Source organism: Hibiscus syriacus, unplaced genomic scaffold, assembly GCF_006381635.1.
Source record: "Hibiscus syriacus cultivar Baekdansim isolate YM2019G1 unplaced genomic scaffold, ASM638163v2 tig00110722_pilon, whole genome shotgun sequence".
Lineage (NCBI taxonomy): Eukaryota > Viridiplantae > Streptophyta > Magnoliopsida > Malvales > Malvaceae > Hibiscus > Hibiscus syriacus.
In genome coordinates this window covers 308,307-333,715 of record NW_024062840.1, presented here as the reverse complement: position 1 = coordinate 333,715, position 25,409 = coordinate 308,307, and the positions used below count along the sequence as shown (strand labels likewise).

At 33.7% G+C, this 25,409-nt stretch overlaps 1 pseudogene; it reads left to right on the top strand.

Annotated features, from left to right (window-relative positions):
- The first annotated feature begins 677 nt into the window (after positions 1–677).
- On the top strand, positions 678–25,409 carry LOC120139096 (annotated as a pseudogene).

Here is a 25,409-nt window from a genome sequence, read left to right as displayed (position 1 = left end):
GGGTCCATCATTCATGTAGACGAGAGGTGGAGTCTTGAAAGAATTAATCGTAAGGTGTCTTATATTTCTTGGCTTGTCATTGCACTAGATTCAGTCATCTATCACCTCCCTCAGCTAAAATCTGATCATCGGTCAATCATGTTGCGGACAACCAAGCCTTCTAAACCCATCACTAGAAGACTTTTTCGTTTCCTTGCCGACTGAGTTAAACACCGCGATTTCAATGAGTTCATTAGTGGGAGTTGGCATATTAATGATGTTTTGTCTATTATATGGTACAAGTATAGGGGCATAAAATTATTATCTAGCCAAGGGCATTAAAACTCATTGGACCGGCCCTGCTGCGATCATTTAGAGAATTAACTGCAATAACATAGGTCGTAAAACCTTTAAGTTCCATTCTTTATTAGAGGTTACCATTTCATTAACCTTACCTTGGTAGACCAGATGGTTATCTTGTATTAGAATATTAGAATGTTAATAAGATTAGTTAGTATTTGTTATTCTATTAGCACTTCAGTTAGTTGGTTAGCATGTTATTATAGGGCTATATAAGCCTAGCAATGTAGTGGATTAAATCAAGCATTATTTGTAATTCATTTTCACGTTTTAGTAAAACACAATCACTGTTGCTCATCTCTTCGTCACACACAATCGTTCTTCATTTCTTGCCATCGATGGCCCTTTTCTCACATGGTATCATTCGCTAAAATATGCTGGCGTCGTTTACTCTTCCGCTGTTGCACCGACGATTGAGTTCCTTTTCTCTCAAGCTGTAGCTACTGAGAGTTTATTTTGATAATCTTGATGTCGTGGTTTTTGCCATGAGTATCATCCTCACCATTGAGCAGTAACAACTTATTGCTATTCCGATTGTTAATGGATCGTTACGGGGAAGGAGAAGCTACTATCAAGAGGTTAGAAGGGGTCGTAGCCCTTGCCCAAAATGAGAAGAAAGCCAAAGAAGCCAAAGTTTGATTCATAACTTCTCATTTACACTTTCTCCAAAACAATCTGAGCAAAGCTTTGATGATCGAGAAATTTTCAAACTTCACTGACTGAGATGACTCTGTACCAGTAACGGTGATTGAGAAAGAACCTGCTCTGCTGAGAGAAGAGGAGGCAGAGGACAAAAAACAGGATCCAAAATCAATGCAAACTTTATCATTTTTTGCGGTTGTGGAAGTCGATCAGCGTTTCTTGAAATTGAGGTAAACCATATGCTTGAGGCTAAAAAAAAAAGAAGCGATATACCGTCTGGTTTCTTCCCAACTAGATGTTACTGATTGGAAATTCTTGTTGGGAACGTTGTTGGGTGACATGGGTCAAACCAAGAAAGCATGCAAATTGTTCAACAAAATTCTTCATTCAGATCCAAATACATCTTTGTCCAGAAAACCTGGTGTGAAGGCCCTGGCGACGACTATATCCCTTGCTTCAACAGAAAATAATCCTGAGACTGATTTCATGACACTGAAAGAAGGTACACCAATGTTCATTACTACCTTTATATACTTAGCACACCAATGTGATCCATTTCCACCACCCATGGGAGCTGGTGCTTCAACTCATTTCATGAAGTGCAGAAAGTATAGGACAACCATTGAGTGTGTAATGACTGCTATTTTTTTCCACCATTTATTGCTACCATAAGTTCTATGTTACTTTTCTTTCTGCTCAAAGTTTTCGTTGCTTACGAGACTTTGTTCGACTATGCTTTGGCGATGTATCGTTACTAGGGATTGGCTTTGTTTCATCTACTACTTATAATATGGTGTACTGCATGGTGTTGTATTGCTGGTTATTTTGGATTGTGCATCATCATGATTTGTTGCTTCTATCTCAAAGTGTCATGGGACTTGAAAGCTTCACAACCAAGTGTCTATGAAAAAAATGTCAAGGAACCTTATATAAGAGGATGAATAAGAAGAACGGAAAGAAGAATCGGGACTTCCGATTCACGTTGAACGGAAGGAAGCATCAGCACTTCCGATTCAAGTCAAACGGAAGGAAGCATCGGCACTTCCGATTTAAGTCGAACGGAAGGAGGCATCAACACTTCCGATTCAAGTCAAACGGAAGGATATATCGCACTTTTGTTTCAAGTGTTCGTCTTTTCATCAAGAAGGTTGAAGAAGTTGGGTGAATATTATAATATTAGAATGTTAATAAGATTAGTTAGTATTTGTTATTTTGTTAGCACTTCAGTTAGTTGGTTAGTAGGTTGTTAGAGGGCTATATAAGCCTAGCAATGTAGTGGATTAAATCAATCATTATTTGTAATTCATTTTCACATTTTAGTAAAACACAATCACTATTGCTCATCTCTTCTTCACACATAATAGTTCTTCATTTTTTCCATCGATGACCCCTTTCTCACATCTTGAGTGTGAGAGAGTTTTTAGAGAGGGTCGAGATCACCTAGCCATTCATTCGTCTAAAAGTTAAAGCTAGAGCCATCGCCTAATGTCAATAAAATAACACCACGAACCTTCTTCCAAATCGTACGAAATCCTTTCTACAGTCGTGATAAAACATTATGATCAACAGATTTCGTAATCAACTCAAACTTCTTGTATTTCCCATGTAAAACCTTTGCCCAAAGTTGATCTTTTTGAGAGATAAGACTAAATCTATTTTTCATTAAGAGGCTTACAAACCTCTTCTCAAGCCACAAGATGAACTCCAAGTTTATCATTAGCACCTTCCCAAATAGATTTGCGTATAATATGTTCTATAACATCGCACACTCCTTTAGAAAAATAACTAGTTTGCATTATATACGAAGTGAGCGTAACCAAGATTGATTTAACAAAAGTAATGTGACTAGTCAATGAAAGGTGTTTTACCATCCAACCAGATAGTCTATCACGAACTTTTTATACAATATAATGGTACGTGCATTTGTCACACGACTATGAAGCAATGAAACACAAGAATAGTTTCCAAGATCAACTACCCAAGAGAAACAAGAATCACTATTAATATCCTCACAAATGTTGTTATGAAAACTCCGGGAGAAATAAATATTCATCTTATGCAAACTAACTTTGTGCCTCGAGCTATCTCAAAAAATATTTAAAACCCTTTAAATAACATCCATCTGGGATAAAACTTGCTTCGACAAACACGATAAGATCATGTACAAAAAACATATAAGAGATAGCAAGACTCTCTTTTGAAAGCTTAATTGGCTTCTAAGATTTATCCTCCACTGCTTTCATAATATATTGTGCTAAACGATCTATGCAAAGAACAAAAAGATATGATGAGAGTGGGTCACGCTGTCTTATACCGTGGGTGGGTCGAAAAGAGTCAATAGTTGATCCATTTCACAATACTTGAACTGGTTAAGTTAATACACAGTTCATAATTAAAGTACAAATCCCTTTTGAAAAACCCATATTAGATAAGGTTTCGTTAATAAATGACTATTCAAGTCTATCATAAGTCTTCTCAAGGTCGATTTTAATAGTCATCTATCTACCTTTGCTATATATTTTTTTCATTGAATGAATAACCTCATGTGTAATAACTATATTATCATAAATTAAAGGGCCAAGAGCAATGTTAGTTTGACATTAAGAAACCCAAAAAAGTAAAAGCGGTTTCAAACGGTTGACGACAATCTTTTTTATAGTTTTATAGAGAACTGTGCATAAACTGATGGACCAAAATTGGATAATAGTTTTCGGTTAAGCAATCTTTGGAATGAGAACAAGTACAGTGTGATTGATTTCCTTCGGAACATGATCATTTGTAAAAATCTCATGAATCAGGTGCCAAACCTTAGGACCAACTATTTCCTAATTGTGTTGATAGAAAAATGCATGAAAAACATCAATACCTAGAGCTTTATTTCATTGCATCTTAAATATCGCATGCTTGATCTCCTCATCAGTGATCAACAAAGTCAAGGAATGTACTAAGGTACCATCAAGTCTTGGGAACTAGCCATGTATGTGGAAAGAGTAGTGTAACACTCCAAATTATGAGCTAGTAGTTTCGGGTCTACCCAAGAGGTATGTGGACCTCATAGAGTTCATAATCAAAGACATTGGACCAATTTAAGTTTAATTGGATTGGAATTAGGCCCATTTAGCCATAAAAAGAGGGTTTTTGAATATTAAAAAGTTTAGGAAAGACCAAATGTGTAATTTCACCTTTTTAAAAAGATAAGATCTTTTATATCTCATTTCATCTTATTCTCATCATTTCATCATTCCCATTTCCTTTTCCTTCATCTTCTCCAAGTGCCATAGCTCAATGTGAGTTATTTGAGCCATTTCATACTTATTTTAAGCTTCAATTTCATCTATAATTCCTCAAACAACCTTTTTTTTGTATATTCAAGCTTTGGGTTTCTTATTTTACTAGAGAAATTGATGGTTTTATCATCCAAGTCCTAGAGGAGTGAGTTGGTTAGCTAAAGGAACTTTATTTCGGGTTTTAATGTCAATATAGTGTTTTTTTAATCCTTTGTGGTGTTAAGGTTTTAATAAGCATGAAGATTTGTTAAGATTTGAGTATTTGAACATTTTAGGGTCTATGCTTGATTTCATGATTAGATGATGTTTTTGATGTAAAACATGTGTTTTATGGTACTTTATGACTCTAAGTAACTTCCTTAAGCTTTAGCACATGTTTTAGGATCAAACTAAGACCTTTAGGATGGTTTTTGGGTGTTTCTCGAGCCTAAGAGAGAGGTTTCTGGGGAGGAGTATCGATACTCATTTTCCAACGCTGCAAAAGGATACCAAATCTAACGCTGGGAAAGGGTACCAAATCTGACGCTGATAAAGGGTACTGATACTGAAAATAGGAGTATCGATATTGTGTCTATAGTATTTATACTTAGGGTATCTAGTATCGATACTACACCACTTTTTTAGCAAACAAAAGCCATTTTTACTATCAATACTCATGGTATATCGATACTTAACGATAGGATATCAATACTTGAAGTAGAGTATCAATACTACTAATTTTAGATGGTTATTTCAACCTCGTTAAGGCCCGTAAGAGTCAAGGATGACCCGTAATGCTGGGACTTAGTATGCGAGGAGCCAAAGTAACCATATTAGGCGTGATGCATCCAAGTATCATCAGTCAAGCACGTATCGAGTAATTAAGAACGAGGATTGTTACAAAGGATCTATAGACAAGCGGTACGATAAGTAAGTCAGATTTTATAATAGAGGAATTGTGTACTACAAGAATGTCAGTGAATTGAGAATGAATAAGTCATCCCTCCAATTCAGGAGGAATTGAGTAAAAGTATGATAAGAACGATTAGAGTGTCGCTACTCAGTAATTAACTCGAGTCAGGTATCAGGCTAATAAGTAATACAACCAGTGAATAGTATGGATAGTAACTATCGTAAAATATGAAACACATGGAGAAATCCTTAAAGAAATAAATGACTAATATGCCCTTAATTAACTAATGACTAGATTAGAGCAACTTAATTAACTAACAGATGCAATAGATAAAAAAACCTTTGTACGATGTTCTAGATGAGAGAATGAGTGAGATAACAACTAATGAGAGAATGAACTTACTTTAGTATGCCAAGCTATGCTAGTGTGTAGTCAATTTACCTTAGAGTCCCTAGTGGAGCATTGTTAGTGTTATGCGACCTTTGGTCCCTCAGTTATGATGTATAGTTACATCTGTGCAGTTCAATTATCCATAAAGCTTAGCTTGATGATATATGATACCAAGCCAATGCTTCAATTGGGCAGGATTAGGTAGGAATTACTAATGCTATGTGATACCGGGATTCCCCCTCTATGGTCTACTAGAAGCTATGTGATATAGGAGATCATTTAGCAGCTTAAAGGGGATTTTACCGATACTATATGATATTGGTATCCCATCCTAGCAGTCTAGTATCTGATGCTATGTGAGACAAGATACTAGCACATTGTTGTATTTAGATAATGTATAGAAGTGTCAGTATCACACTTAAATAATGTATAGGGGAGTTATGTGTTGCATTTAGAGTATGCACAACAGTTACAGTTAGTGTGGGTAGAGACCCAACAGAGGTGTACTCATGGAAAGGACTTAGCAGAGGATTAAGGGAAACATGTGACTTCTACTTAAGTGATAGAATAATTAAGCCTTAAGTGGATAACCCTTGATTATGATCATGCATGTAGCTATTACTTAGTTCCACGTCTTTAGCATGTTTGTGTTTATGAAACTTATAATACTGCTCTAGATTAGCGATTTTATTATCGGGCTTTGTAAGCTCAACGTTTGGATGTTTTTCGTTCGTAGGCCGTTCGAGGAGCACCATCATAGTAGGACATTTGGTATCCTCTTCCAGAGTATTGTACTGTAGCTTAGGTGGGCATTTGTATTCATAGGATCCTTGTGTATTTAGTTTATCAAACTTGAGTTGTATTACTTTTTTTAAAATATGTTTCACAAAGTTCCAGTTTACAAAATATTTTTATAACATTCATGCATGTCTATTTTGATATCATATTGTATGTTTCAAAAAGAAAATGAACAAGTTTTTGAAAATCAGGAGTTGCCTCAGCAATCCAATGTGACACTTTAGGCCCATTTGGGTTTAGGGTGTTACAAGTAGCCAACTTCACCAACACTTGTAAATAAAGACTTGTAGAAAGAAACAAATTTCTCCTTAAGAGTATTAGAATCTGAACACCAAGAACCATCTACTGTCGTAAGAATGAAATAGAATTGGATTGCCTCATTGCTTACGTATAAGAGCAAAAGAACTTTGAATTTTAGTTGCCATAGATGATCCAATGACATCTCAATTTTTGTAACCAAAGACTCTCCCCTTATTCAAGAGTCAGTTCTAATTCTTTTTCAAGCTTATACTTAAAATCCACTAAGAAACCCGAGTCTTGCAAAAAAAGAAAAAGCTCTATTGATGCCTTGAATAAGCACAAGCAAAATCCTTTTGTGTTTACTTATTTTTGCTGAACACATTAAAGTTTCAATCATCTAGCTTGGAATAATACAAATCCAAATTTACCCTATTATCTCCGAAGAAGACCAAGACGAGTGAGGAGATTTTGGAAATCCAAATCTTTTTTGCCAAACAAAGACAAAATAGAAAGAATAATTAGATTTACAACGGGTACAAGTACGAGCTTACATCAAAATAGGTTGGTACTCAATCGATCAAGATGAAGAATCGAAACATTAGGAAAAAATTGAGCCTGATAATAATGTTGGTTGTTCTAGTCCATAGTATATGTCATAGTCTTTAAAATTTGTTATTCATGCAATTTGTTTCTAGTTTTTAGCTAGCAATTTTGTTTCTGTTTTTAATTGTCATGTTTAACTTTCAACCATTATATGTACTATCTATTTAAGGGCTTATTTTTTGAATAAATAATATATGTTTTTTGCTTCCATTTATTTTATTCTTCTAGTTAACAATGGTATTAGAGCTGGTTCTTTTTTTGTTTCATTGCATTAATAACAAACAAAGTGATGGCCATTGACAATTTTGTTCAACCAAAAATTCCCTATTTTGATGGTCACTATTATCACTGGAGTACGTTGATGGAGAATTTTTTGAGGTCCAACGAGGTTGGCATATTGTTTATATGGGAATTGAAGAACCATCAAATGACATAGCAATGACAGAGGCTTAGAAAAAGGAAATAGAAAGGTTGTGCTTGAAAGATTTAAAGGAAAAAAATTATCTTTTCCAAGCGATTGATTGTTCAATCTTGGAAATCATCCTATGCAAAGACGCACCCAAGCATATTTAGGATTCCATGAAGAAAAAATATCAAGGTTCTACTAGGAAAAAAGGCAACAACTTCGAGCACTTTATTCAAAGTTTGAAACACTACGAATGAAATTGGGTGAGCCGTAACCAATTATTTTTCACGTATAATGACCATTATAAACAAGATGTGTATCTGTGGTGACAAAATAGATGATGTTGCCGTGGTTGAGAAGGTACTTCGCTCCATGACTCCAAAATTCAATTATATAGTTTGCTCTATTGAGGAAACTCACATGATTGAGAAACTTTCAATTGATGAGCTGCAAAATTCCTTATTGATTCATGAATGAAAACTTTACCAACAGGAGAAAGATGAGCATGCTTTGAAAGCTTCTACATATAATCATTCCACAATTAGAAGCAATCGTGGTCATAGAAGAAATAAAGGCATAATAAGAGGGAAAGGAAACAATGATCGTTGTTACTCAAAACTACATCAAAAACATGATAATCATTTTCAAAAGAGAGGAAGATGACGCTGAGACTATCACTCTACATCTTGTAAAACAAAGTCAGTAGATAAGTACGGTACTCAATGTTTCTGATGCCATATGCATGATCATTATCAATTAGAATATCGAGTCAATTTGAATAATAAAAAAAGTAAAGAACTAATTTTGCAGAAAATGAATAAGAAATGTCTTTGCTGATGGTTTGTCATGTGAAAGAAGAAATATAGAAGTATTTATGATACTTGGAAACAGGTTGTAGCAACTATATGGACGGTGACAAGTCTACATTTTCTTCGTTAGATGGGTCTTTCCATGACAATTTGAAGTTTAGTGATGATTTAAGAGTGTCTGTAATTGAAAAATGAGAGGTAACAATTCAAACAAAAAGCAATAATATTCAGACTATATCTAATGTTCTTTTTGTTCCACACTTGAAGACAAATTTATTGAATATTGGATAACGTCAAGAGAAAGGATATGAACTTTGCATTAAAGATGGGGTTTACAAAATTCAAGATGAGAAATTGGGATTGATTGCCCAAATTGACATGACATCTAATAGGTTGTTTCCGTTATACCTCCCCATTTTCACTAACTTATGTTTTCCTACAAGGTTGAAAGATGAAAGATGGTTTTAAAATTTTCGATATAGCCATTTAAATTTTGGAGTTTTAAAAATTTCACAACAAAAGAATATTGTAATAACCCTTTCCAATACCTATCATCGAATACGAGCCAGAGATGTCACATGAAATATCTAAAACATTCATTATTCGAAAATCAGTAAATTTTTGTTTCTTTAAAAATCATTCAATTTAACATCAATGACCAAAAGATATTTAATCGCGTAAAATCAAAATATAATATTTTTAACATTCAAATCAAATCCATTTTAAGGAAGCAACCAAATAGTTTATAACTATATCATATAATAAAATAAAACTACCTAAAAACTACTTAAAATAAAATTCATTTAAACATCCAGTTAAATTAACCTTACCAAAATATTCATCGACAAACCATATTATAATCAGTATAATTACCTACTGTATATTAAAATTCATACATATAATATACTACAACCCATTTAAGATTCATATTCATGTTCATATTTATAAAAAAGATGCCATACATATATAGGGAAAATGATCTTCGGTTGTCGATGGCAAACTAAGCTCCTTACTCCACTTGATTTTCTTTATCTACGCGTGAAAATCATCACACGCTAAGTATTCATTTAGTAAGACATTTTTAAAGTAAAGTATATTGATATATAGAATATCATATAAAATAAATGGATGTCCCTTGTTCCCATATGTAATGGGGTAAGGGGAGGTAAGATAGTAGGCTGCCCCTAACACCAGGTTGAATGCAACTTCCGTAGAAGACCTCCGAATAGAATATCATATAAAATGTAGTACAAAAAATATCATATAGTAATATATGAACATATAAAACAGACTCATCAAAGCCATTTTCTCATCATGTATCCTGAAAATCATTAGTTTGTATATATATATATATATGCAACTTTTAATATCAAATCAAAATATTCGATGAACGATTTACTTTCAATCGTACCGATCAAACATACACTTTTCAAGTTCATTCAAATCATAACCCAATGTATAATGAATGAGAATGTAAGGTATGCGAGTCACATACAAGTATACACAATTTGCACTTTTAGTGCCACATAGAATGTTCAAAGATAACATCAACACATAAGTATCAGTGTACTAGAATAGGAATACTATAGCACTATCAACACATACATGTCATATAATGTATCATGGGAGCACGAAAGCACCATCAACACATACGTGTTACGTACCAATACTTCTTATGGCATGCCAATTATACCAAAGACTCTCAATATACATAAAATGGGCATTTCATCAAAATCATATATCATCAGTATATCAAAGATATCAATATCGATAGTTAGATCAAAATATCATATGATAGTGTATTGGGCAATTCATACCCAAAATCGTTCAAGTTTTATTTAGAAAAATATTATGAAAACATATAATACAATTCAAATCATTTTCATTTTTAAAAATCTAAGGTTGACTAATCGCAAGCCTTTTGTTGAATTATGTTTCGATATAACAAATTTAAAGGCAAAATGTTTTTGGATTTGAATTGAATTTATTCAAAGTTTTAAAAAGGTTTCAAAAATAATTCAAAGTCCATTAAATTCAGATTTGAGCAAAATGCTAAAGGGTGTCAAAGTGTATCCATACACCCTGCAGTATATCCATGCACTCTGCAGTGTATCCATACATTGTGCATCGATGCACCCTGCAGGTGTATCCATGCACCTAAGACTGCTCAAACACCGAATATAATTTGTGTACCGATACACCACAAGTGTACCGATGCACAGTGCATCCATGCACCTTGTAGTGCATCCATGCACCCTGCAGTGCATCCATGCACCCTGGCTGCAACGGCTAGTTTATTTGAATTTAATGAAGGGGTACCGATGCACCTTGATAGTGTACTGATGCACCCTGTTATGGGCAACCTATTATTGCAGAAAAATCATCCCAAACGGCTCCAAAACATCCCCAACGGCTAGATACAACATCAAACACATCCAAGCTATAAATACAAGCTGAGTGTTGAAAATATTTTGATGTTTCGATATAACAAATTAATTTAAATGAATTTTAAGATTTTCTAAAAGATTTTCTAAGTATATTCGATATAATTATTTGAATATCAAAATATTACTCCAAGTCTTTCAAAGTTCATTTTAATCCTTACTAAAGTGTAAAATTGTGTTTTACACTTAAACTATTTTTAAAATAATTTTACAAAGTATTTCAAACCGTTTCAAAGCCAAGAAAAATCAAATTGTCTAGGGGGTACAGATTCCTCCCAGGGGGTACAGATTCCCCCTGCAGGTTTTTAGCTCCGAGAAAACAGAATGTCCAGGGGGTACAGATCCCCCCCCAAATGGGTACCGATTCCCCCCAGGGGGAACAGATTCCCCCCCCTGGGGGTACCGATTCCCCCCACGCTCCAAGCTGTTTTATTAATGGATTCTCATCTCCAAACGACTCCAAAACATCCCCAACGGCTATATACGAATTCAAACACATTCCAAGCTATAAATACAAGCTAAGGACACTTGAAGAAGCAATAGAACAACTATCCAAGCAATCAAACACAAGAGAAGAGTTTTTCATTCTTATTTCATCTTTCTCTTGTATATATTTTGTTCTTGTGAGCTCAATCTTGTAAACACCTACCTTAGAGAGGTTTTCTTGTTTACATTTCTTATCCTTTTGTAAAGGGGAAAGGTTCTAGCTTATCCCTTGTAAAAGCTAGGGAAAGGTTCTAGTTTAGCCCGGAAAAACTAGGGAGTTGTAAGGTTATCTCTTTGTCCTCAAAAGAAAGACAAATTAGTGAATTTGTGGAAAATCCTTGATGAGGAGCTAAGGTAGTGGATGCAGACTTTGGTTTAGAAAGTCGAACCACTATAAATCGCTGTGCAATTCTCTATCTTTCAATCTCCTTACTCCCTAAACACAAAACCCTTCCGACCCCTCTTTGCAAATCGTTCCGATTGTCGAATCGAGCTTCCAAAAATCCTAACACTGAGGATACTTAAAGAAGAAAGAGAACAACTATCCAAGCAATCAAACACAAGAGAAGAGCTTTTCATTCTTATTTCATCTTTTTCTTGTAAATATTTTTGTTCTTGTGAGCTCAATCTTGTAAACACCCACCTTAGAGAGGTTTTCTTGTTTACATTTTCCTTTCATTGTAAAGGGGTTTTAGTTCTAGCTTATCCCGTGTAAAAGCTAAGGGAAAGGTTCTAGTTTATCCCGTAAAAATTAGGGAGTTGTAAAGGTCATCTCTTTATCCTATAAAAAGAAAGAACAAATTAGTGAATTTGTTGAAAAATCCTTGGTGAGGAGCTAAGGTAGTGGATGTAGACTTGGTTGAGAAGTCGAACCACTATAAATCGCTATGCAATTTTCTATCTTTCAATCTCCTTACTCCCTAAACACAAAAACCGATCCAACCCCTCTGGGCGAACCATTTCGGTTGTTGATTAGAGCGTCCGTAAAATCCCAACACCTTCCTTGTATCATATATAATAGTATAAATATAGTAATGCACTCACCTGATATACTTTACTATAAACCCTTATTATCGATTCAATCCTTACTCCTGAACTTTTTCCTTAGCTTTAACCTTGCTTTGATCTCGATTTGGATCACAATCTACACGTCATCATTTACAAAACAAATACATTTCAAAGTACATGTTAGTATCTTACTAACATAGACGCATTATACGAAAGAAATTGTTAAAAATTCTTTCAATTCTTATTCAATACTAAATTCATTTCGTATGATCAATATCAATCATAATATTTCAAATTATAACTTCAAATCCCTCAATATTCAATTTAATGAATAATTCACATAACTATTTCCAATTTCACAATTTAATCATCAAATTGAATCCTTTTAGAATTAACCCTAATATTTCCAAAATATTCAAAATGGTCCATTTCCATTTAACTTCAAATTCAAGTTTCCAAAAACTCTTTCAAGTATGATAACCAATTTCTAACCAATTTTCACTTTAAACCCAATATTCTTACATCTTGCGATTTGATCCCCTAACCTTTACATACTTCCAAAAGTAGTCCAAACAACATTCTAAAGCTAGTAAAATCATCCATTCATCATATCTAACCTTGATATAATTTTTCCATAAGTTTTGCTAATTATTTCCCTTATGGTCGAATATCAAAGGGCATTTTTGACATGGTCTTCAACTTGATTCAAGCATGAATTCAACTTTAAAACATCATTTCTAAGCATTTACAATAAATTCCATATCAAAATCAACTTCAGTTTTTTATAAAAATTGTAGCATGGCTAAACATTCTTTTAACCATTTATAATAGTTTGCAATCATCTTTCAAACATGAAAATGATTCTACAACACCAACTACATCATAATCAAGCCTTAGAACATCAAAACCTAACCTCCCCTTCATCAATCCAATTTAAGAAATTAGGGTTTCAAGCGTGTCAAACGTGAACAAAAATGATAGAGAATTTCATGTAGATTAATTTTGTATTTCATGCTTTCATCCAAATTCCTAATAAATTGGTTGAAAATAAAAAAGAAAATATTTTTCTCACATTAGGAGAAGCTCACGACAATGGAGAAAGATGAAAAGTCTTGAAAAAATATACTTTAATTTTTTTAATTTTTTTAATTAAAATGAATAAAAATTTATTTTAATGTCAAATGACCATTTTGCCCTTATAATCAAATGCTCCATAACTTGCCACATGTCAACTTGTTTATTCAAAGGTCAAACATAAACCAATAAGTTAGTAGTTGCCCACTTTACGCTTGGAAATTTCCAAAATTGCAATATTGTCATTTTTCATCCAACGTCTCATATTTAACATGGAAAATCAATTTAAATCCCGTGGCCCATATTAAATCCTACCATTTTAAGGCATGCAAATCAAATTATTAACCTTGTCTTATTATCCTTCAAAATATCTCAATTATTTGATTCGATCTGATTATCCGAAGTTTTCGAACTTTATCGCTTTATAGCTTATAATACATACGAAAATCCAGGTAACACAAAAATGCCATTATTGGATTAAAATATTCATTTATGGGACTAATATACATAAATTTTATAAATTATAATTTAGTCCCTAAACTTTTCTAAGTTTATACTTTGGCCACTAAACTTTTAATTTATTCATTTTGGCCACTAGCTAAATGTTAGGTATTACAAATATGGTGACAGAACTCCATTAAATTCAAATTCATTCTCAAGTATGTGAAGAATATGTCATTAATAAACAACATCGTGAACCATTTCAAAAAGTAAAATCACGGAGAGCGAAAAAGTCGTTGGAGCTTGTGTATTTAAACTTGTGTAGACCTATCAATTTGATATCAAATGGAGGTAAATGATATTTTATATCGTTCATTGATGATTTTAGAAGAAAAAATGGGTGTATTTTTTACATGAAATATATGAAGCTTTTATAATGTTTCAAAGCTCCAGTTAAAAAGGAAACATGTACTCTAATAAAGGTGTTGTCACTATAGCAAAACTGTTATGTAGCGGTATTTTTAGCGGCGTTTGGAGAGTAAACGTCATAAAATTTAAACATATAGTGGCGTTTACAATTCAAACGTCGCAAAATGAAACTTTAGCGGCGTTTCTTTAACAAATGCCGTGATAAAATAGTCATTTAGCGGCGTTTTTAGCGTAAATGCCGTAATAGGGTTCATTTATAGTGGCATTTATCCAACAAACGTCGCGATAAAGAGTACTTTAGCGGTGTTTTTAGATAAATGCCACAATAAGGTTCATCAATAGTGGCGTTTGTTATAAAAACGCAACAAAATACTAAACTTTAGTGGCGTTTAAGCACAAACGCCGCTAAATTCTTTTACTTTAGTGGTGTTTGTATATTAAACGCCGCTATATTCTGATATATAATGCCGATTTTTGAAAAATGCCAATACCACGTACCCGCATTATCCCAATTTACATGTTGAAACCCTAATAAAAATCCCATTACGTCCTCAAATGAGTTTTGTTCCACCTTCTTCTTCCCTTCACAAATCTTTTTTTCCCTTCGGGACAACGTCCGAAATAGCTCTGCCTTCTCTCCATTCACGGTCTTCTCTCTCTGACTTACCTTTTCTATATCTCCCTGAGATAGACCTCCGTCGCATTGCAATTTACCTTCTCTCATTTTCAAGTTGGGTTGCTGGAATCAAATGGTAGCTCCGAAGACATTGTTCCTTATGTTCTTATGTAAGTTCCCTTTCCCCTTTGTCTTTCTTTTTTTTTTCTCAAGATTTTTCTCCATGCTGAAAATAAGAAGTTGGGTTTCTAAAATTAAAAAAGGGGATTGTAAAATTGATTTCAAAAAAGGGGGAAATTAAAATTATTCGTTGGATTCTCATAATTTTTCTTGCATTTTAAGGGATTGTTACACGGAGGCCATTGGTGTTGCAGCTTCATAATTTTTCTTGCATTTTAAGGGGAAAATTAAAATTATTCGTTGGATTCTCACCTTCCCTCTATTCTAGTAGTAAAATAAAACCTTCATATCTTTTACGTATCGATGATGCTTCATTTAGAGCACAAACAAACATCAACAAGAGTCATACATTACAATTCTAGAAATTGTTGATAGATAGAAATGCTCTATACAGTTGCTTTTTATGTACATAGTTATTCTTGGTGCTAATTTTGAGTTTTTGTTAACTGATTTGTTTTACAGGATGTTGATCCTTGTGAAGACTTGAGTTTTTATGCTCTCCTTCATCCGTCAGTTGTTGACGATAACTAACCTGCAACATTTTACTCCTTCATCCTTCCACTGGTACCGCATTTTAGGCTGTCATTTTGAATTCTTATATGATATTCTGATGTTCTATTTGTGATTGTTGTCTAACAAGAAGGCCAATATTGATGGTTTTTCCCTTGCCCCCTTTTCTTTTGTCTAGGGGATTTCTGATCCGAATTTTTGGGTTTTTGATAGCACTCAAAGTGTTTTGATGTAATTATCAAGCAGCATAACAGTAAAATGTTTATTATATGTGGGGTTTATCAGGTACAAGTGGTTCAACTTGGGGTATTTCATCAATATTTGGTGGCAGTGATAACCGTTCATCAGTGAAAGAGAGCTCAACAAACAAGCAACATAGTGAACCTGTCCATGACATGGAGCAGGCCTTGTTCATGATCCATTTGAGAGAGGTGCATACACATCAGATAATCCCGCAAGGTTCCAGTACTAAATTAAAAAAAATATGAGTATTCGTTTTTTACAAGCGTTTTTTTTCTTCTTTCAGACCCCATCTATCTTGAGGCCTTCAGAAGACCGTTCAGAAACCGAAGCTATTGAAATTGCTATCACCAAATTACTCTTAGGATCATACTACGACATTGTTAGGAAGAATATAGAGGACTCTGTGCCTAAAGCAATTATGCACTTCTTGGTAAGTTTTAAACCAAATAGGTTTTCTAATTTTCCTTTTGCCTTGTTCTGTTTTATCTATGTTCACATCATAGGTCTTGAAATTTTGGAAAACATTGTAGTGCTCTAGTTAGGAAATTGTAGATCCTTCTAGGCAAATTAATTTCTTTTTTTTTTCCTTACATAAGTCTATCAACTATGTGGATTAAGCTAAACAGTATTTGGTGACGCTTCAATTTCCATTCTCCACTATTTTTATGGATAGAATATTACATCATGAACGCTCAACAAGGTTCTCTTTTAGTGGGCCGTTGATGTGTTTTAGTTCTGGTAGAACAGCCGTACATTTCATGATTGCATGATTGTTGTATCTCGTTTTACTTGTACATTTAGAACATGGATATTCTGGACTGAAAGTTGAATCGAGATTTAAGAGGTTGTGGTCCAATATTGCTTTGTTAAGCGGTAACAGTATATTTGTGGTCCAAGATTTAACAGCCGTATATATTTCATTTATTGAAATCTGAAACTGTTGCAAGTCTTGTAAGTACAAGCCTTGTATTCCTAGTTCTTACCAATAGTTTGTGGTCCAATATTGCTTTGTTAAGCGACAACAATATATATGAATATTGATCTGTTTGTTGATAATGTCTATATCCAGGTAAACCCAATGATCACGGTTTACGCATACATGTCTTGCTAATCCAACTTTAATTTCTAGAATCCTTAACCCAATGATTACCTATGTGACTTTTTTCCTTCTCATATTGCTGATGAAATCTAGCAGAATCCTTAACACAACATTATATTCAGTTTGCGGAATTTGCAAATGCATTTCAGATTGCACTTTTCTTTGGCGACCTGCAGGTTTTCTTCTGTTATGTTCCTATCTTCATTCCTCATGGCATATTTGAGAAACTCCCTTCTTTATATATCAGTGTGTGTTTCATTTGTGAATTTTGTTAGAATCAACATTGTAGAAGTCTTCTTTGTTTAGGAGTCTTTTATGATGAGGAAAAATAAGTCTTAGGAGTCTTTGTAATCTCTATTTCTAGATAGAATTTTATCTTTAGCAGAAAAGTCCTATTAAAAGTCATCATGTGGGTTTATTTAAACTATTGTAATCACCTAAATTCAATAATCAGTTTCTCTTCCATTGCCTCTTTTATTCTTTCCCTCTCATTTGGTTTATTTCCTTAGAATAAAATATACTTTAGTTGCCATTGCCCTCAAAACTGTGGTATTGCACTACTGCTGTTATGTTATCATTTTTTTGTTCCTTATTTAAATGTTGTTTTCCTTTCAACTTTAAGTTGCTGTTTTGGCATGTGAAGAGTTATGCTGCTCTCTTTTTAGTTGATTTTTATCATGAAAGGATGATCATTTATGCCATATTGCTGTAGCTTTAGGTTAGTGACTTGATATGGTGTTCTAGTTGTCTTTACCTTAACTGTTTATTCCTTGAAATTGTGTACTTGTTGTATTTCTCTGTTTCTTCCTGAGGTGCTCTAGCTTTAGGTTAGTGACTTGATAATGGCCTAAAATTTATATGGTGGGTAGTTAGTGCGTAGTCGGATGTGGGACATGCGGATGCAGTACGAGTGGATGCGAGACGGGTAAGGTCTCAAACCCATCACCTACCCACTACCCACGGCGGGTATTACTTTTTACATCCACACCCGCCCACTACCAACTAAGCTTATACACATCCCCACCCCAATTGGAGTGGGTACGACGCGAAATTCATAAAATTGTACCGTCTACCATCCCTAAATGCAATTCAATAAGTACACGGGCTGAATTTGGTTTGAAGTTAAACAAAAACATGGAAGGAAAAAAGGTGGACAACACTCTATATAAGCAAATTGTTGGTAGTTTGATGTATTTAACTACAACATGATCAGACAAGCATCTCCTTACTGTCAATAGGTATATGGAGAATCCAACAGAGATGCATCTCCTTACTATCAAAAGAATATTTTGGCATTTACAAGGAACAAAAGAATATGGAGTGTTTTATAAGAATACAATAACTTAGATTTTATTGGGTTTACTACAGAGATTATGCAGGCAATACGGATGATAGAAAAAGAACTTCATGTCGCGTCTTTATGCTCGATTTAGGAACTGTTTTATGGTCATCTAGAAAGCAATCAATTGTTACTTTGTCAATCAACAAAGCTGAATTCGTTGCAACAACTTCATGTACATGTCAAACTATTTGGTTAAAAATATTCTTGAAGAATTGAAGTTCAAGAAAAGAGCTATTGCAATTTATCGTGACCAGGGTATCAAATTGCTGTCCGAAAATGTGATAACGGTCGTGATATTGCGGTAGCGTTGCCGTTCGAAACCGGTTTTCATGATTTTTGCGGTGGGTCACAAATTCACACCAATCTCGGAATTTCGCGCCCGCAATTTATAGGGAAACGGTTGATTGCGCCGATAACGGGAAGTAACAACTGTTATTCCAATTTTCAACTACAATTTTTTTTGTTTCAAAAAATGAAAGGTCAAGGGGAGGAGGAAGGGGGAGTTGAGAGTGAAAGCAAATTTTTTTTTTGTTTCAGACAATGAAATCGGAGGGAGGAGGAGGAAGGGGGAGGCGGAAAGGTCGGGGAAAGGAGAGGCAGAAAGGCCAAGAAGGGGGAGGGGGTTGTTTTATTTCTTTTTTTAATAATTTTTAAAATATAATTTTAAATGACATATTAATTTGACATCCCTCCCACTTTTAGAATTTATAATTTAATCCCTAGTTTAAAATGTAAACTTTAATTTTTTATTTAATTTAATCTTAATTTCAGTAATCTAAATTTCTGCAATTTAAATTTTGCAATTTTATTTTAATTATATTTAATTTAGTCATTTTAGGGTAAGTTGTGCGGCATTTTAAAAAATTTACGTCCGCAATACCCGCAATGACATCTGTTATGTTCGCAACCGTGTTAAACGTGACGCGACCGCGAACGCTATTTAAAACCCTGATCGTGACAATAGCTCGACTATTAAACTTTCAAAAATCATGCTCTACACGGAAGAAGAAAACACAGAGATGTGAAGTTTTATTTCTTAAGATCTCACAAAGGATAGAATAATTGATCCTTTCTACTCTAAAAGTGAAGATCAAATTGATGATATAATGACCAAACTATTCAAGGTATTTATGTTTCAGAAATTTAGGGAGGGAATGTTAATAATGTTGGTTGTTCTAGTCCATAGTATATGTCTTAATCTTTAGAAATCTGTTATCCATGTAATTTGTTCCTAGTTTTTAGCTAGCACTTTTGTTTCTATTTTTAATTGTTAAGTTTAGCTTTCAAGCGTTATACCTATTTAAAGGTTTATTTTCTTAATAAAGAAAATATGCTTTTTGTTTTCATTTACTTTATTCTTCTTGGTAACAGAGCCAACACTCGTTAATAACATAAAGTTTTAAAATTTGTAAAGATTTTAGGAGGCCGCAAAGATTAAATAATTTTTCATTAATTTTTTGAGTTTTTTTAGTAAATATTAGATTTGAGATTTAATTTAGAAAATTTTGGTTCTATTTTTCTAAGATGATTGGATATATTTAGAATGAATCTTAAGATATTCAAATTACTAGAGAACTATAACTTTGAATGGTGAGAACAATTACAGATTAAAACAATCGACAAAGAAATGATGTTGTTATTAGTCCATGTCCCTACCTAATGACTTATGTTTGGCATTGATGTTATATTTGTGTTCATTTGATTGCAAGTATAGTTTAACGAATATGATTGAGTGATGTCTATCGAATCCATCAAGTGGCCCCAGTAATAAAAGAGAATGTTATTCTCTCTAAAGATCTTGAGTTCGAACAGTTACGTCTGCAGATTGCATGTGTGTTATCGATATGTTAAAATACTTTTAAATAGATACCATCTTGTAATCACGTAAACCATTAAAAAAATATACATATTAATTAATAGATTCAGAAACATTGTTTAGGACATACACATATATTAATAACATAATTTTTTAATAAGATTAATATAAATAAAATTTCAATGTAGACACAAATATCATCAATAAAATAGATAACTAATAAAAATATTAAATTTATTCACCCCCGAAATACTATGAATCTATCACTGTAAAAAGTATCTGTAGTCATTTGACTTACTGGAATTTAAAGTTCATTTTTGAGTTTTACTACTCATAAGTTGAATATCAATATACCCTAAAGTTATTATTTTACCTATTTTAAGCATGTTTTAGGCCGTATTTAGTTGGGTGATCAGATAGCGAGTTAAATTAAATTAACCAAATAAATCTAACTGACTTAACTGCTTTTTATTTATTCAGTTAGTTTATTTGATTTTATTAGTTAATTTAATTTGGTTTTCGATTTTAAATTTTAAATTAAATAATTTTTTAAACAATAAATTATATATAAATTTAATTAATTATTTGAATATTTAGTTTCATATATGGATTAAACTAATTAAAATATCAACGCATTTTATTATTTAAAAAATTATTTAATTTAATAAAAAATAAATTTATTTAACAACCAAAATTAAAGAAGCTAACTGAATAAATCTGGAAATATTTTATTCAATGGATTTGATTTACTTGAGTTAACGGAAAAGTACTTATTTTCCATTCCTCGCTTATAAATACTTTGAAGTGGCTTTATGCATCAGCTCTTGGCATGAACCATTCTCCATCTCCACACTACAAACCCACATAAAATGATTTTTTTTTCCTTTCAACTAAACCCTAATTTGTAGGTCAAAATCTCATTCAGTTCCTTGATTTCCTTCTCAGATTTGGACACATAATCCACGCATAAGCAAGATTGCATTTTTTTTTAATATAGGATGGTGGAAGCTTTTAGATTGAAAAGGTAAGAGTCCCAGTTTCCCATTTTGCCTCTCTTGTTCACACTTATTTACTTGCTATATAAAAATATGTTTTTTAATACTTGATGCAGAAGACTTTTAATCTTGAGATCATGGTCGTAGCATCGAATTTTATGGAGGGTATTTCATAATTTGAATGTCTCTTACGAAAATTGCTCTCAACTTTAATATTGGAACAACCTACTATCTTACCTCTCATTACCCTATTACGAATAAAAACACCTATTACGATAAAAACAAGGGACAATTATTTTTTTAATACTTGATCTTCTCTCTATTTGCAATTTTAGCTTAGTCATCATTTTCCCTCTCTACACCCACCAATTTCTATCTCTTCCTGGAATAAACTCAAAACAGAGGAATCGGCATACCGATAAAACTCAAAACAGAGCAAAGGAACAAGGAAAGAGATATAAATTCTGGGAAGCTCTTTGTTCGAGGGTTTCTCCTTGTAATTTTTATTTTTTAAAATAAAATTCCTATTTCAGTATTACAGCTAGTAACGGATCTTGTCACCTTATTGTTTTTTTGGTCACGGTAAATCTCTCATTCTTTCTTGGTTAAGCTTTTACTTTGATTTTACTTTCTGTCCCTTCTCGTAGTTTTGATTTTATTTCTGGGTTTTAGATTTCTTTTTTTGTTATTGTTTATGGGTTTGCTCGTTGGTCAATTGATATTCTGTTTTTTTCGTTTATTTAGTAGTTTGCTTGTGTAGTTTTCCTTTGATTACTGATTCCAGCCTTTCGTTTAAAGTTCTAAGTTTTCCTTAGATATTTTAATTTTACATGTTCTGGAATGAAACATAGTGATAATTTATTGTTTTCTGTTTGTTTCTGGGTGCTTAGAACTTTTTTGGCTGTAATTATAGAGAAGAAAAATAGTGATTTTCACTCTTAAACAGTGTTGATCATGTGAACTCCTGGATGATTAGAGTGACTTGTAGAATTTGAACCCTTTGCTATATCATTATTGTATGAGCAAAATTTAAATATTTAAGGTACCCCATATAGTCAGTAGATATGGATTAGCTTGCTTTCACATCAAATATGAACTGGAATCTCTTCTAAAAACAATCTTGTTTCCCCTCTCTATATGACAGATATTGAAAGGCATGAAGAAATATCAACCTGGGACTGGGATCACATGAGAAGTTACTTGCCCTGCTTGATACATAGTTTGCTTAGAAGTCTGTAAATCTTGGAGATAAATTTTAGGCTTCGGTTAGTTGTAGTGTGATTGGAAAAACGGGTTACATTTGTGATTTCTGCGGGGATCAACCATCGATGGTATATTGTCAGTCTGATGATGCCTGTTTATGTTTGCCATGCGATTGAACAGCCCATTCTGCTAATGCACTGTCAAAACGCCGTTCAAGAACATTGTTATGTGAAAGATGCAATTCAAAGCCTGCTTTTGTTAGATGTGCTTATGAAAAGGTTTTCCTCTGTCAGAACTGTGATTGGAATGGTCATGACACCTCTATTTCGGATTCTACACATAAGAGGCAAACAATAAATTGTTACTCTGGTTGCCCATCATCTGGAGAACTTTCTTCCATATGGTCATTTTTTTCACAACCAGCTTCGGCAGGTGAAACTTCTTGTGAGCATGAACTAGGTCTGATGAGCATCTCTGAGAACATAGAGTACATCCTGGGGCCTTACAGAAAACACCATTTACCAGAATAGTGCTGGTGTTGCCGAAGTTAATCTTGATCACAATGTGGATAAAGGAACTGGTTGGGATGGGACTTCGATTCTTGAAATCAGATCTGCGGCACAACTTCTGGATCAGCCAGTTGGATCAACAGAAACATCACTGCCGGAGGTAAATGATGAACTTCGAATATTTATCTTTGGCAAACTTAGATGCACTATTCTTGGGGTACTTTCAAGGGACAATATTAAAGAACTATGATAAGCATTTCGAGAGTGGGTTTAAATTTGCAAATGCTTCATGCAATCTGCGCTTAATACTGGAAACATATTACTAGCGAGTGTTTGGTGATAACTGCACCATCTGACAATAAAACCAGCTTTGGGTTAAAATGACAACTTCCTTTTCTGTTTAGTTTCTTCTGTGGAAGAACTATATGTCAATTTCTATTCCTTGCTTTTCATGGTTACTTTTTATGCTGGAATCGAAGGTCCATCCAGCATATATTTTTATTTGAACTTGATTGGATTTTCATTTAAATGTAAAATATTTCAATCTTCCAGTGAAAACAGTGTATATTGTCTTCGTTTTTAGTGGTCTCTTTTGATATTTTATTTCTTGGCCAAAAAGTAACTCAAGTTTTTGTGTCAAGATAACTGTTCAGCGAGGCCTTCAAGATAAAATTACTAAATCAGTAACCTTATCCTCGGCTATATTTGTTATCTTATTCCTTTTTTGCCATGGGTTCATAATAGGAGTCCAGATCTCTCTGATCTTCCATTTGAATTTGTTTTTGCTTCTAGTCTCATTCCATTACAATGCTGAAGTTTTACAATTTTCTTTTTTAATTGAGAAGGAAAAGGCCAGTGTGAAAGTGATGGGCACAAGAAACAGGGGAAAATGGTTGACATTTTTGGAATTTATCACAATTTTGTTTTAACATTAGAAGAGATTAGAATAAGCTCTCGTTATTCATAATTCTGTAGGATTTAGCATTAGATGGTTCAAGTTCATTTCTAACATATTTGTGAAAATATCTGCAGGTTTCCTTTAATTACTAGTAGAGATAATATGTTCCTTTTTGGAGCCTTTGTTAATTTGTACTTCATTAATTTGCAGTTATTCTGCCCTCAAACAAATTGTCCAGGACTCTGTGAAGATGTGATCTGTATGATGACTTCAAAATGGATCAAGTTGATTTGAACCTCCAAAACTATGAAGAACTCTTTGGGGTAACTCTCAATCATTCAGAAGAACTTTTAGAGAATGTTGGAATTGATAACTTAACTGGGACGAAAGACACATCTGCTGCTGAGGTTCGCTCATAACCTTTGTTATTCCTTTGTGGTATCGATATCATCCTTTTTCTGAGGATAGTATTGTCGTCTTTCCATATTTTATACATTTTTTAATGGTGTTGATGTTGGTATTTATGATGTATATTATATTTCAGCTATTAGTTCTTTTTAGGATCCTCAAATTAGCAAATATACTAGTACTTGATCTTTATTTATTTTTCTTCATTATTGATAATTTGAATTTCTTATAAAACATGTTTGTGTCAACAGTTTACTTATGAACATTGGCACTTTAATCTGCTTGTTTATTACATGTTTGTTTAATCTTCATTAGGAATCTTACTGTACAGAATCATTCATAATGCCCTTAGAATTTCAAGTTGTGCTTGGAAAAATGTTATTATGATTGGAACATCCTTGTCCAGGGCTCCTCTGTTGGACTGATCAATGCAATCCAGCCAGCATGCAGCATCTGCTGATTCTACAATGAGCAATAAAACCGATTCAATTCTGTGTTTTACGGCAAGGCATGCTAATTCAAGACTCTCATTCTCTGGCCTTACTGGAGAGAGCAGTGCCGGAGATCATCAAGATTGTGGGGCTTCAGTGCTTCTGATGGGAGAGCCTCCTTGGCATCCGCCATGTAATGAGAAAACCTTCCCATCATCAACTCGAAGCAACGCTGTCATGCGTTACAAGGAAAAGAAGAAGACACTGAAGTAAGTGTTTACAAAATTCTGTAATTTTTGTGTTCTTCCTTCAAAAGAAATTATGCGACATGCTGGAGGAATTAATATGTTAACCCTTGTTGCATGATAGGTTTGCGAAGCAAATGAGATACGCTTCTCGCAAAGCAAGGGCTGATGTGAGGAAGCGAGTGAAGGGACGCTTTATCAAAGCTGGTGATGCCTATGATTATGATCCATTGAATTAAACCAGAGGCTGCTGAGAGTACAGTTTTTTAGCCATGCTAGAAAAGGGAAAGAAACACACGATCTTAGTTTTTAAGAATTGATTATTCTTGCATAAAAGAGAAGAAATTGATGCTCAACTTCCTTTCTTTTTTCTTAACTGATTAAATGACAGGCTATATATGGTTCTCGGGGCCCTGAGTTTTATCCGGAGATGTTCGATACGAAACCACCATGAAAAAACCGCTGAGGCCTGGTTCTGCATAACTGTAAAAGGATTCATGTATCGGGACATCATTCATCGAGATCTGCATATATCACCTTTGCTGCCAGCCAAGCCACTGGCTTCAACCTACCATGTTATGCCTGAGCAAATTCACCTGCTCAAAACTCTGTTTTTTGCATGGAAA